At 36.0% G+C, this 14,162-nt stretch overlaps 1 protein-coding gene across 9 annotated transcripts in view; it reads right to left on the bottom strand.

The window, feature by feature from the left end:
- Window positions 1-14,162, bottom strand: part of RUNX2 (RUNX family transcription factor 2) — a 248,287-nt gene that overhangs the window by 120,509 nt on the left and 113,616 nt on the right. The gene's annotated exons all lie outside the window — the stretch shown is intronic.

The following is a 14,162-nucleotide window of genomic DNA, read 5'->3' as shown; positions in this document are numbered from 1 at the left end:
AGTCTTCATAGCAATTTATATCAGAGCAATACAGCTGACTATTTAAAAGCAGGAATTTTATAAAATATAAAGCTTTTCTTCAATGATGATGTCCTGACTGAGGAGCATCTATAGACAGCACTGGCTAATAATGAGGCCTCAGAAAAATTGGGTAAATAACAGTATTCCACAGAGAAATAGACTGACAGAGAAAGACTGAAAATTCCCAATCTGGTTAAAACTTGTGGTGTTAAAGAAATGTTTTTATATATATATATGTGTGTGTGTGTGTGTGTGTGTATGTGTATATGTATATGTATATGTATATATATTAATAATAATTACTGATCTAGGCCCTTTGAAGGAGAAGGAGAAGATGTGCATTGTTGAAGGAAGTATTTTAAAATCTGTCGTTTATTACAGTCAGAAGCATCTCTGTGTGGGGGCTGTAGGGTCAAAATATCAAGATGTAAGCTCTATCTGTATGATTAAACTTTTGCCGCCCTTTTTTTATGCATATCACATTGCACAGACTGAAGAAAAGGACAAGACTTTGATTGGATAGTCACTGTTGCCATCTTGACTTTTTAAAATCTTATCTGTGGACTGTCCTCTTAGTCTCATTTCAACTTCTAGTTTTCTGTTGTTTCAAGTAGCAAGTGCAAATAAAAATGCAGTAAAATAAGTTTTTTATAAAGGAACACAAAGAACAACCTGATGTCTGCCAAAATACAATTAAAAAACAAACTGAAGAGGCAAGCTTACCCATCCCCATCCCCACTCCAAAACCCAGTTACAATTTCTGTTTCTATGTTCTGTTTCTATGTTTGTGTAAATAAATCAGTCGCTATCCATAATAGTTCAAAATTAAGTTAATGGGAGACTTCTTCCAAATTACTGTGTGTAAGGCTCCAGGTTTGTCTCTTTTATATATTACTACATGGTGAGATACATTTAATATTTCCCTTTTAGAATTCATTGGTCTCACCACCTGTACTGAGGTTTTCTATAGGGTAAACTGAGCTGAGCAAATGCAGTTGATACCTTTCTACCAAGCTATTTTCTATTCTCCTCTGGATGTGTTAAAAATAATATTTTGGCTTTTATTTTTGTTTTGGAATAGTTGTTAAACACCGTAGTAATATATCAGATTTAAGAAGTGTCAAATCAGATGTTCAACAACATGTTATCATTTATCCTCGACTAGTGCAGGTATTCTTCTATTAAGGGCTACTGCCAATTAGGAACCAGTATTGTTACATTCTTACCCGACTCTGACTTGCCCCTCTTCCCTTCCACGCCATTTTTTTCTTTCTGACAGAAATCCAACCGTTTGTAAATATTCATCATATTTAATTGTCACTGGGCTTTGAGGTGGGGATGGGGAAGTTTGCCTCTTCGGTTTGTTTTTTAATTGTATTTTGGCAGACATCAGGTTGTTCTTTATGCTCCTTCATTTAAAAAAAACTTATTTTGCTGCATTTTTATTTGCACTTGCTACTTGAAATCACTTTTAGCAAAAGACTTCACTGAACCAAAGGTCTACTAGGTTCTCAATGGCCTTGATTCTCCCCATATGTACCTGAACTGAAGAATTATTCTACTGTAAAGCTTTTAACTTCATTTCCTGAATCATCAGTTAAGCAATCCTGCAAAAACAGCTAGTCCTTGCTTACCAACTGCTTGTTCAGCAACTGTTCTAGTTATGACAATACTGAAAAAAAGGAGATTGATGACTGGTCCTTGAATTTGCGGCCTTTGCAATGCCCCCACAATCACATGATGGCAATTTGGGTGCTTGGCAACCAGCACACATTTATGATGGACACATCTTTCTCAGGTCACATAATCACCATTTGAGACCTTCAATGAGAAAGCTGGTAGGAAGTCATAAGTGGTCACATAACATTGTGCTTAATGATTGTGGGTGATTTTTTTTTCATGACCACTGTCAGTATTGATCATATAAGTCAGGCATGATCACATCGATCTTTCACTTTATGGCTAAGCAATTGCATTGCTTATCAAATGAGTTGCCAGTCACAATTGTGGTCAGTAAGTGAGGACTGTCTGTACTATAATATTAATAACAGTTTCTAATAAGACTGCTAGCACTACTTGTATGAATTTACTACTTGTATAATTTTTAAATACTTTTTAAAATGCATTGCCAATAGGAAAAGTACGATAAATCAATTTATGAATGCAATCAAACATGAGTAATGCTAACTATAATTTTTTGCAAGTGCAAGCACTTCCGCTAGGTGATACCTTGCTAAGAAGCAAGATAACAATGTAAAAAGCATCAAAAATGGAGAATGTCTGATTCAACAAAACATCTCAGCTGGATACTAACCCCAAAACTACAATTGTTGAATAGTCCTGGAATATACTGCCTGGAATTTAGTTATTAAAACTAAATGTTATTCAAATATAAATGTCTATCCTATGCAAACAAAAAACAAAAGAAAAACCTGATTTAGCTTCTCAGCAATCTTCCTGTCCCATTGCAACATATGATTTTGTGGACTAAAGACAGACCAGATAAGGACATATTCCAGTGGGAAATTTTCAGGAAATCATTTATAAAAGATAGGACATAAATAAGTAAGACCATTTTGAAGTCATAATGCTTTTCCTATTGGAGAACAATGTATGGCAAAAGTATTGATCTGTGCAATTTGTACAAGGGTTGTCTTTTTTCATACCTGCATCATGTAATCTGGATAGCAAAATCCAAAATAAAGGTACTGATGCCTGAAATTAGCTATGTCCTCTGAATTGCATTGACTCAATATTAAAACTATTGTTTACAGTCCGTTCTATGTAAGATAATATAGTTTCAGAGTATCTGTTGCTTATATTGATATTAAGAGCTAATATAGAATCAAATGTTTAGGAAATGTATTCATGCAGAAAAATTAAGGCAGCCAATTAATACAGCTTGTTATTTGAAGAAACCTCACAAATAAATCAAAATAACTTATTTTCCCCTCACATGCATATAGACAGTCCTCAACTTCTGAACTGTCACTTAACTGTTTGAAGTTATGTCACATTTTTTTAAAAAGTTACTTAAGACCCATCCTTGAAGTTTTGACTGCAACACCACTCTCATAGTTATGAGATTGCATTTCAGGTGTTTGACACCCTGAGTTATGTGAATGCATTTTGCGATTTCTTTTTGCCACTTTCCAAGGAAAAAACATGCATTGGATAAGTTGCATTCTGACTTATGATCACCTGATTCCTTAATGAGTATCACAAAAATGGTCTTTAAATTAAGCCTAAACTCCAAGCTCAGTTCTGGTCGATAAGTCAAGGACTACCTATATACAATGATTTATAATGATACTCTAAAAACTTAAGTATAGCAAATGGTGAAAAGGTAGAATTATATAGTTAGTAAAGTTTTAATGAAATAATAGAAGATTGATTAATTTGATTAATTTAATCTGAAACCTAATTTAATTATGTTACATATCTTATTTCTATAGAATGATTATTGCTCTTTCTCTATAGAGCTGGGCCAGTCTCTCTCAGGGTGGTTGTTATGGGGAAAATAAAAGGAGAAAGGAGTATTAATTATGTTTGTTGCCTTGAGTTTATTTACAAAAACAATTAAAGTGAGGCTAAAATAAATACTAATTTTTATTTGCAATTATAGTCTCTTCAATTTAAAGATGTGATTAAATAAAATGTTAATTAGCATTAAATGCATTAATATAATTAATATTATAAAGTTACATTCTATTGTTTATCTCTCTCTCTCTTGTATAACAATTTAAATCCATAGGAAAGCAATGTTAAAAATGTAGAATTGTACATTTTTCTCAAATAGACAGATAGATTAAAAAAAAACTTTTGAAAAGATAGCCTGTAAAAGATGAACGATGAAGACATAATTAAACTAGGGATGACAATGACACCCAGAAAGCTAGAAGGTTTGGGTTTTTTTTTTTTTTTTGCTTGGGATAATGTCTTCCTGTACAATACATATGCTAAACACATGGTTCAAATCTAATTTGGCAACAGTTAAAGAAAAGACCAAAAGATGCAATGGCAAAGTAAGTTTGCTATTATCTAAGTGTAAAAAGCTGCACAGTGTGATGAAGACAAGACTTAGGATATATTTTATTGAGGAAATTTTGGAGGTGATAAATTCATAATGGGGTAAGCAATTAGTATTTACATCAGAAGGTACAAATGTTTTTAAAACATTGTTGAAAAAGCATTATAGATTCCTGACAATTTTACCAGCAAGAAACAGGGTTGTCTGCACTTCTAGAAATTAGGAATTTATCATAAATCATATGGATTCTTTCAGGTGTTTACAGAATGCTTCACTCATTGTTTTGGCTTTACATGGGTAGAAATTTCCCATAGTTATATTTCTTTAGCATTTGTTTATTATTTATTACATTTATATATCACCCATTTCATTATGGCAGTGACTGAGCAACTTACAAAATGATAAAAAGGTAATGCAAAATGATTAGAATTAGGAAAAATTAAGTAAAACAAGGACTAAAAACCAAGAGAGCAGAAGACAAGATAGAATGCTCTCTCCAGCGTAGAATGCCCCATCAGCATATTAGGATGTTATGTATTATTATATTAGGATTATTATGTTAGCTATGGATTCAAGTTTTCCACATGACATTTTACGGAAATCCCAAATGTTTTTATGGTCAGCTATAGCATACCCCTTATTCCATTTGTTACACATACAGTAGTGAAGACTTTTTTTGCAGTTGTATTTTGCAATTGTAATTCTTTAAAACTTAAATGTGTCCAGCATTGTAATATGTAATATGTACTGTGGTACCGGCTGTTTTAGATTTTGCAAGAGTGAAGAACTTCAAGATGCAAGACTAAGACATAGGCAGTTTGCTTAACTACAGAAACCTATTGCTAATTGTGCTTCTCAAATGAGGAATTACATGTAGTAGCAAAGAAATCACACAAATGTAAGGAAAAGAAATTCAAGAACACTGGATTAGTAAATACACAACAATAAGTAAATGTTCCAAAGGATAGTGTTCTTATTTGGCAGAAGAATTTCTAGAGAGGGACCTGATAGTTGATCCTATTGGCTGATCATTTCTGCCTCTGACCTCCACTGCCTCCTCCAGCATTAGTAAAAATTTGCAATCAGTTCTTTTCACCTAACTGCAATGTAAGCAAGTAATGAGGGGAAAATTCCTCTCTCCCTCCCTCCCTTCCTTCCACACTTTTCTGCTTAGGGACTAAACTAAAACATGAAACCTAAAATTAACTTCATCCAATTTACATGATCCAGTGGATTATGAGGGAAGCCAAGCCTGATTCTGTTTTCTGACCAAAATAAAAAGGTCCATACAAAATTGTCTCCTGCACAGATTAACTGATGAAAAAGGAACAGCAATCTTATACACATGCCCCATTAGATTTAGGGAATATTTGTGTGTGAGTGTGTGTATGTATATGTATGGTGTTTGTCAGTGGTGGTATTCAAAAACTTTTACTACCAGTTCTGCGGGCATGGCTTGGTGGGCATGGCCATGTGACTGGGTGGGCGTGGCTTTTTTTACAGCCCCTACCTGTTTTGGGGAGCTTCTTAGCCACAGAGGAGCCTTTGGGGGGGGATTTTTGCTCCCCTAAGGCTCCGCTGGGGCTCTGGAAGAAAAGGAACAGAGGATGGAGCGGCATGCAGCACTCCTCCAAGCTCTGTTTTGGGAGTTTCCTAGCCTCAGAGAAGCCTCTGGGGGAGGTGTTTTTGCTCCCCTAAGGCTTCTCTGGGGCTCTGGAAGGCAAATAATGGAGGGGGGGATGAGCTCCTCCCTCCATTTTTTGCCTTCCTGGGCCTCAGCAAGGGGAATCCCGACACAGCTGATCTTATCTACAGCTGATTGTCGGGAGGGGAAAAAAAGAAATACCTTGGGTGAATGTCAGGCAGGTGGGCGGGCTGAGGCGGGAGGGTGACTGGGTGGGGGCCATGGCCAGCCAGAACTTACTACCGATTTGGTGACCCATGCTGAATTCTTGCTACCAGTTCGCCTGATCCGTTGTGAACCAGCTGAATACCACCACTGGTGTTTATGTGTCTCTATGTATGTTATAAATGCACTTGTCCTACATATATAGTAGGACAAGTGCGTTTATAACACATATTAAGACATATTATTGTCTTATAACACAAATTATAATGTCTAATAACCAGTGGTGGGATTCAAACATTTTTGCTACAGGTTCTGTGGGCTTGGAGGGCATGGCAAGGGAAGGATACTATAAAATCCCATTCTCTCCCTACCCCACTAACCTGCTTTCCAGCTCCGTTCTCCTGTGCAGGGCAACAAAAGAAGACCCAACCAATCAGCTGGGACTCAGGAGGCAGAGAATAGATGGGGACAGGGCCAGTCAGAGGCGGTATTCCAAACTACTCAAAATTTCTGCTACCAGTTCTCTGAAATTCTCAAAATTTCCACTACTGGTTCTCCAGAACTAGTCAGAACCTGCTGAATACCACCTCTGCTAATAACACATATTAAGAATAATTCACAATGAACTTATTTCTGAGTAAGACACAGGATCAAATTATTTATTATAATTGATTTTTAAAGAATTTCTGTCCACAGTGTAAAGTAAGTAAGTAAGAATTAAGCATGGATTCTTTGCAACAGTGGCTCTATTGCAATGGAGTGAAGTTATTTCTGTTGCATCACTGCAGGGCAATTTATCTTTTAATTTAAATTTCAGGCAATATGTTGATAGGATTCAGCTCCAAAACAACCATCTAGTTTTATTCTGAAAGGGAAAATAAGAGTATCATAAATCATCTACAAAGAGTAAATTAGTGCTTCTACAACAGGATTTCAGAAAGAAGTCAGGAAAAAAACCCAACTCCGCACTAAAAATTTCTATATTAATATAAATGTTTAATTGTGAAAATAAGTGCTGCTTTGCTCTCTTGTTTGGCTTTCATATTCAACCCTCCAGCTGAGTTATACAATTCAAGGTTGTTTTTATTTTAAAAGCAACAAAACTTAGCCAAACCATTTTTATCCCAGAAAACGGAAATCTTGGAGTCCTTCCAGTCTGTTGGGTAGACATAATTATGAGAAGAAATATATAATCTACCCAAGAGACATAATTACATAATTAAGCCCTAGGCTCTACACAAGAAAAGTTCTTATAATTCCCCAAACAAGGTGCTATACAGTCTTCATAACTGTTACTCACAGGCTGAAATGAGAGCAAAGCTGCTTATTTTTTAAAATAGCTTTAGGCACTTTTTTGAATAAAAAATGGAGTCATTCTAGTAGCAGAGGTAAGAGACCTTTGTTTTCATTTTTTTAAAACCCAGGTAAAGAAAAGTGGGAATGCAAGAAAAAAAAACAAAGCAGCTATTTCTAGTTCAGGAACCTCATTTTTTTTGTCCCATCACTTATCACCACTTTAAGCCTTCCAGCACAAACTAGCTAATTTCCTAATTTCCAAACTTCTCTTCCCTATGATGGTAGCTTCTTATAACATTGCCCATAGAATTTTCCTGGATCATGTGACAGGCTCAGTTTTTATAAACATTGCTTCTGCGGTGTTCTTGGGCTCTGTTCTCAACTTGGATTTTAACAGGGTAAACAGAAATGACATGGAAAGGTCCTTAACTAGCAGAAGAACAGATTAGAATTCAGCCTGTTCTAGATGCAGTTGTACTCTCCTAAAACAACAAGCAAGTAAGACTTGAACTTCTAAAACAGGAGTAGTCAACCTTTTTATACCTACCGCCCACTTTTGTATCTCTGTTAGTAAAATTTTCTAACTGCCCACCGGTTCCACAGTAATGGTGATTTATAAAGTAGGGGACAAAACCTCTACCACCCACCATGAAAGCTGGAACGCCCACTGGTGGGCGGTAGGGACCAGGTTGACTACCACTGTTCTAAAACAACAAGCAAATGAAGTTCCTTGAACTTCAATCTGTCTCTAACTCCTCAAGGAACAACAGAGAGCTGGGTTGCACAATAATGCCTATTACATAAACTATGTTCCTGATCCAGTTGGATCTGCCATTTACCCATGCCTTGTTGAAATAATGGAAGATTGATTGACTGCCACAATGAACTCACTGTGAAGTTGCCCTGAAAAGAGTCTGGAAGCTTCAATGGTGCAAAATAGAGCAGTTGCTAGCTGCTAGCAAGTGCATAATATTGGACCATGCAGAAGAATGTTCAATGGTTGCCAACTATTTTCTAGGCACAATCTAATACAGTAGGCAAAATACAAAATGCCTTCAGGCCTAACTGTTTTGAGGACCATATTTCTCATGTTGAAGTTGCCATGGCAGTAAGATCATTTGGAAAGGTCTACTTAAATATTTCTGTTATAGAAGCCAACTTAATTACATGGGAAGCGACTTTCTCCTGCATTGTTCTCGCAAACACATTATGTTGGGAACTATTTTCTCTGCATTTTAAAAGATGTTTTACCTCTTTAACTAGTTACTGTATGATTTTTATTTTGTTTTTTCTTTTGTACTGATTTATATCACAGCTGTTTTCATCCTTCTGCATAGAGCAAAAGCAGTATATACGAAAAACGAATAACAACTATCGTGACTTTCAATCTAGTTAGAACTACAATTTTACAGTTAGCAATGCTTCCTACTGTTCACATTGTCAGATATTACAGGCAGATGGTAGAAATAGCACTCCTAATTATTTGCACCTGTGAAGTTGCTAGAATAACGCTGTTAACCTGTAGGTTAGATACACAGAGTATGCTGTTTAGTACTTTTACTTCCAATCCATTAAATCAATCTATGTCAAGTTTGGCATGTTGCAAGCCTAAGGGACCTAATAATTAAATCTGACAGGTGAAAAAGTATCTAAGGAGGAGCAGCAATGGAAAGATAAAGGAAATATCTTCTGGTAAAGATATTTCACCAGTTAGATACCAAAGTCTCCTCTTTCTTTACAGTAACACTTTTGCTTTTTTTGTTTGTGTGATCTTTAAGTAAGTTACTCCCCTTCTGTGCAGATGCATTACTGGACCCACCCTATATGCCTTCCCTAATTCAGTATCCTTTGTAAAACATTTTCCACAATGTTCATGAGTTGGAAGCTTACTAAAGGCAGGTAGTTCTAGTGGTGCTGGGAGCCAGTTTTTTTTTTTTTAACCTTTGCTGTGAGATCCTCAGTTTATGCTGGACCTGTATGCAATATTTTTTCTGCTGCTTCTGGAAGATTACAAACAGTCACCTAATAAGGTCTTTGAGATGGAACAATGGAAGAAGGGAACAGATTCAATATGTGTAAGTGTATCACTATTTGTCACTGATTTGAAAATTACGTCCAATCGTTTTCTGAAAACCTCCAGTGACGAAAGATCCACAACTCTGGGAGGCAAGCTGTTACTTTGGTTAATTGTTCTTACTGTCAGGAAACTTCTTAGTTCCAGGTTGGATCTCTCTTTAACAAACTTTCACCCATATCTTCCAGTCCTTCTCTCAGTGCCTTGGAGAGTAACTCAACACCCTCTTCTCTGTTAGGCCCTCAAGTACTGGAAGGCAGCTATCATGTCACTCCTAATCCTTCTCTTCCTGAGGCTAGATATACCTATTGTCCCTAACTGTTCATCATACCACTTAGCTTCAAAAACCCCTTATCATCTTTGTTGCTCTTTCTAGATCTCCGCATCTTTTTTGTATCATGATGACCAGAACTGGGTGAAGTATTATTCCAGTGTGGCCTTACTAGTGCAATGTAAAGCAGTTCTATCACTTCTTGTAATCTTCATGCTATCCCTCTGTTGAGGCAGCCTAGACTGTGTTGGCTTTTTTTGGCAGCTGCAGAACATTGATGGCTCATACTTAATTGGTGGTCCACTAAGACACTTAGATCCCTCTCATAGTTATTATTGTGAAGATTTTGAAATTTTCTGATTCTTCTTTTTTCCTTTTTTTGAGAATTGGAACCACATCAGGTCATTTCCAGTTCTCTGGCAATTCCCCAATTTCAGGACTCTGAAAGATTCTGTTCAGTGATTCCAAGATCACATCTGCCAACTCCTTCAGTATCCTGGGAGGTAAATCATCTAGTTCCTGTTGATTTGAACTCATCTAAAGTGGAAAGGTGCTCTCTTACTAATTTCTTATCTATTTCAACCTGCTTTCCTATTCTGTCTCCCACAGTGCTGTTTTTGAGAAGTTGGATTATTTTTTCCTTTTGTGTGAAAATAGATACAAAGAAGGAATTAGTTCTGCTTTCTCCCTGATGTTCTTCACCTTCTTACCATCTTTTCCCATTAGCGGATCTATCACTTCCTTGATTTTCTTCTTATTCCTTACATATTGAAATAATTATTTTTTGTTATTTTTGGCATTGTTGCAAGTCTTTGTTAATTCTTGGCCTTAGCTTTCCTGACTCCATCCTTGAAGATTCAGGTTATTTGCTGGTATTCTGTTTTGGTTACATTTCCCTCTTTCCATTTTTTGTATTTGTGCTTTTTGTTCCTCAATTTGTCAGACAGCCCTTTAGCACAGACCAGAAGCCATACTGCAGCTGCATCACTACCCACTTCAAACCCTTCCAACCCATACATGAAGTGAACTGATGCCCAACATGAAGATGTGGCACGACCACGAACGCGAAGCCAAACAGGATCACAGCTCACCAGCTCAAATCCCCCGACAACTAAGACTAATCTGAACACAGCCAAGCCCCCACCTGAACAGAACACACCCCCAGCCAATCAGAACACAGCCAACCCCCCACCCAGTCAAGCTGCACTCCCACTGGCAGTTAAAAGAAAAAACAGCTGCAAGCTCACATTACTCCAAGAAGCACAAAGCTGAAGACACAAGCCTGAAGATGACGAATGAGATTTCGTCGAAACGTCGCCAAAATAATACTTCCAATTTTATGCAGGAGAAAACCCGAATAACCAAAGATCCATATATATATATGGATCAGAATATGAATATATATAAATATATAAATATATAAATATATAAATATATAAATATATAAATATATAATATAAATATATATATATATATATATATATATATATATATATATATATGAAAACATATATATATATATATATGAAAACATATATATATATATATGTGTGTGTGTGTGTGTGTGTGTGTGTGTGTGTGTATATATGCATATGACAAAGTGAAGCCATGATCTACACATGCTATGCTGTAAAAGAGAACCTGTAGAAGTGCAAACCCCCTATGAATGTCCTTTGTCTCAAAGGAGAAAGTTAAGTGGTTGATTGTAAGCGACAGGACTTTTTCAGATGTGAGTTTTCAATCTACATTTTAATTAAAGCAAACCAAATATTTATGAAGGGGAGGATCAACAAGATCTCAACACTTAAGAAGAAAGAGTTTAGAGCCATGATTTCTTTTCACATTGATAGGGCTGCTTCAGCCCACATGAGAAAATGCCAGATTACCATGGTGATGACCATTGTTAGAAGGCAAATAATTTTTTTAAGTAATCTGTCATGTAATCCCATGTCTCTGGCATAATGCCTTTGACCTGTACACCTCAAAGCAGACATATTCTGACTTGATAAACCTATCAGGGTTCACAAATTTAGAGAATGAGTGACTTCCTTTCAAAAAGACACTCCTGCAACCTGGCCCAACTCCATTAAAGACCTGGCAGGGGGAGGGGAAGTGTCCCTATCTAGAAGAGGGAGAGAGGTATAGGCAAGGGGAGGAAAAGCTCTTGCTTAAACTGGAATGCTTCCAAATCCTGGCAGAACAAGACATTTTTCTTAACGCTTGCGAAACCTGATAACTCTGAAGGAATGAAGAGAGAGAGAAATATAAACACAACCATTATAATAGCTTTAAAGTGCTTATTTTTAATCTAGTCTGAGATCCCTCCAATTGTATGCTGCTTTGGAACCATTTTGCTTGTCAAACATCAATAAGGTGCTTTTTAATTTATTTCCAAAACCTAGACTGAACATGTGGTTAAAGTGGAGCCCAGGCATAGAAGAAACAACAGTTAACCAATAAGGAATAGATAGATATGTGTTTATGTACTGCATCTTTCAACAAACAGCTTTCTTGAATTAAAAGCCCATTGTGCTTCTACCCATGAAGCAGGTTTTAAGAAGATTATTTAAGCTCTCTTAAACAAGATTGAAAGAATACACTAATCAGTAATAAAATTCATCTGGCTAAATAAAGTTGGAAACAAATGATGCCCTTACTTTGCTGTGCGCTGAAATAATATGCTCTTGTGAAAAAAAAAACCTGTCCTTTTTCATAGAGATACATCTGAAGGTTCCTTCAGTAATCAGGGTCTCTAGAGCAGAACAGCAGTTCATCCATATAATCATGTAGGTTAATGCTCTTGCACAATCTACTACAGGTTTTATAGACACATAATTGCTATATCCACCCAAGTGTAATAAATGGAGTCTACTATGTTAATCCCTGCATTCCTATTGTTTGTAAATACCAAATGAGGGTGAGACTCATAGCCTAAGAACCTTTCCTTCCTTTCCAAGGAGTTTGGTTACTGAGACACAGAGCTGCAAAGCCCATACATTCCAATGACATTCCAGCCCAGAGATATGAATGCCAACTAATATGAAAAGTCTCAAGTGATTATGATATTGAGACACCTGAAATCAACAGATGGCACATGAGTTCAAAGGGTCTCAAACAATTCCTTCAGTACATACAGGAGATAAGGAAGGAAGGAAGGAAGGAAGGAAGGAAGGAAGGAAGGAAGGATTTTATTTCATTTTTATAAACTGCAGCATAAATCAAACATATTATTTGTTCTTAGATATAAGGCAGAAAAATACAGTTTTAAGGGCAGATCTTCAGTAAATTAGAAGAATTAAGCATTTTCTTTAGTCATTGGTTTATTATTACCTTAAAATTTGTATTTTAAAAGCTGGTTGGCTGATTTAAACATAAATTTTAAAAATAAGGTAGCAGCTCCACAGGGTTCAGACTATATCATCTAGTCAGTTTGATGGATGCCTTTCTTTATAGAAAAATTGTACAATATTACAATATTTTTTAATCTATATAATTTTTGAATAATGTAAAAATTAGTGATTTCCTCAATAAAATTTATTCTTAATACATTTCTTCCTTTTGCATTTGCCAAAGCCTGGTTAAGAAGCTAAAATATGCTGAAAGGTATTCCTAGTAATACCTGGATTTTGGACACCGAATTCTGTCATTGGTTGTTGTAATAAACAAATATAGATGTCAGTGAAGGAAGGCCCTTTGGCCTATTATAACATTTCTGAGATTACACTATCTGAGGCCAATTATTATTTCAGATCTTCCTCTCTTATAAGTGTCTTCTTTTCTGACTCTGGCTTCTTGGGCTGTAGCATCGTTATATGAAATAATTTTAAGGCTTAGGAGGAATGTTACAGATTGCTCTGATTAGGTTTATTCTGCTACTTTCTTAGTGAAATAAGGTTTCTCCTGCTGAATGGAGATCTACTCCTGCAGCTTTTTTGCTTCTTCCAGATCACTGATTCCATTTTTCCATTTTGATTTGTAAAAGATACAACATTTAAAGCTTTTAACAATAACAAATGACACAATTAAGAGAAGATCATATCTTGACTGCATTTGAATTATTTTTTCAGTGAGAGATGAGAGATGTGATTGAAAATGTAGCAATTAATTGCTAGTACTTGTTCATCTATATATAAGGATATATCTACAATAACTTACCATTAAAAGAATAAGTCTGTACTAAGAATAAATTCTACAAATTAAATATATGTTCGCCTCTAATTTGGTAGGGAACATAAAATGGTTGAATAGATCTACAGGTAGTTAGGATCGGGATAGGAGTGCCTATAAGCACACAGACACATGTGCTTCAAGAGTAAAATAAGTCTGACTTCAGCAGCTAAATTGTGTATTTTCTACAAACTATTTGCTTCTTTCTCCTTCCCAGAAAATTACAGAACAAACTCTGGAGAAACCTATCACATTTTTTGTACCTAACAGATTTCAATTTGCAAGTCTATAGCCTAATTCCATTCTCCATATAAGGTGCAATCTAATGTAGATATAGTCTGAATATGAGCTATGCTTATACAATCTAGCCTGGTCAAAAGCACTGGAAAACTGGAAAGCTGCACACTCTTTTATAAGTTCATCGAAAAGAATCCATTACCTCAGTGAGTAATGT

The sequence above is a fragment of the Pseudonaja textilis genome, chromosome 1, assembly GCF_049901715.1.
Source record: "Pseudonaja textilis isolate UNSWEBS1 chromosome 1, rPseTex1.2, whole genome shotgun sequence".
Taxonomy (NCBI): Eukaryota; Metazoa; Chordata; class Lepidosauria; order Squamata; family Elapidae; genus Pseudonaja; species Pseudonaja textilis.
Note: the sequence above shows the minus strand (reverse complement) of the source record. Positions and strands in the feature narration are given on the sequence as shown.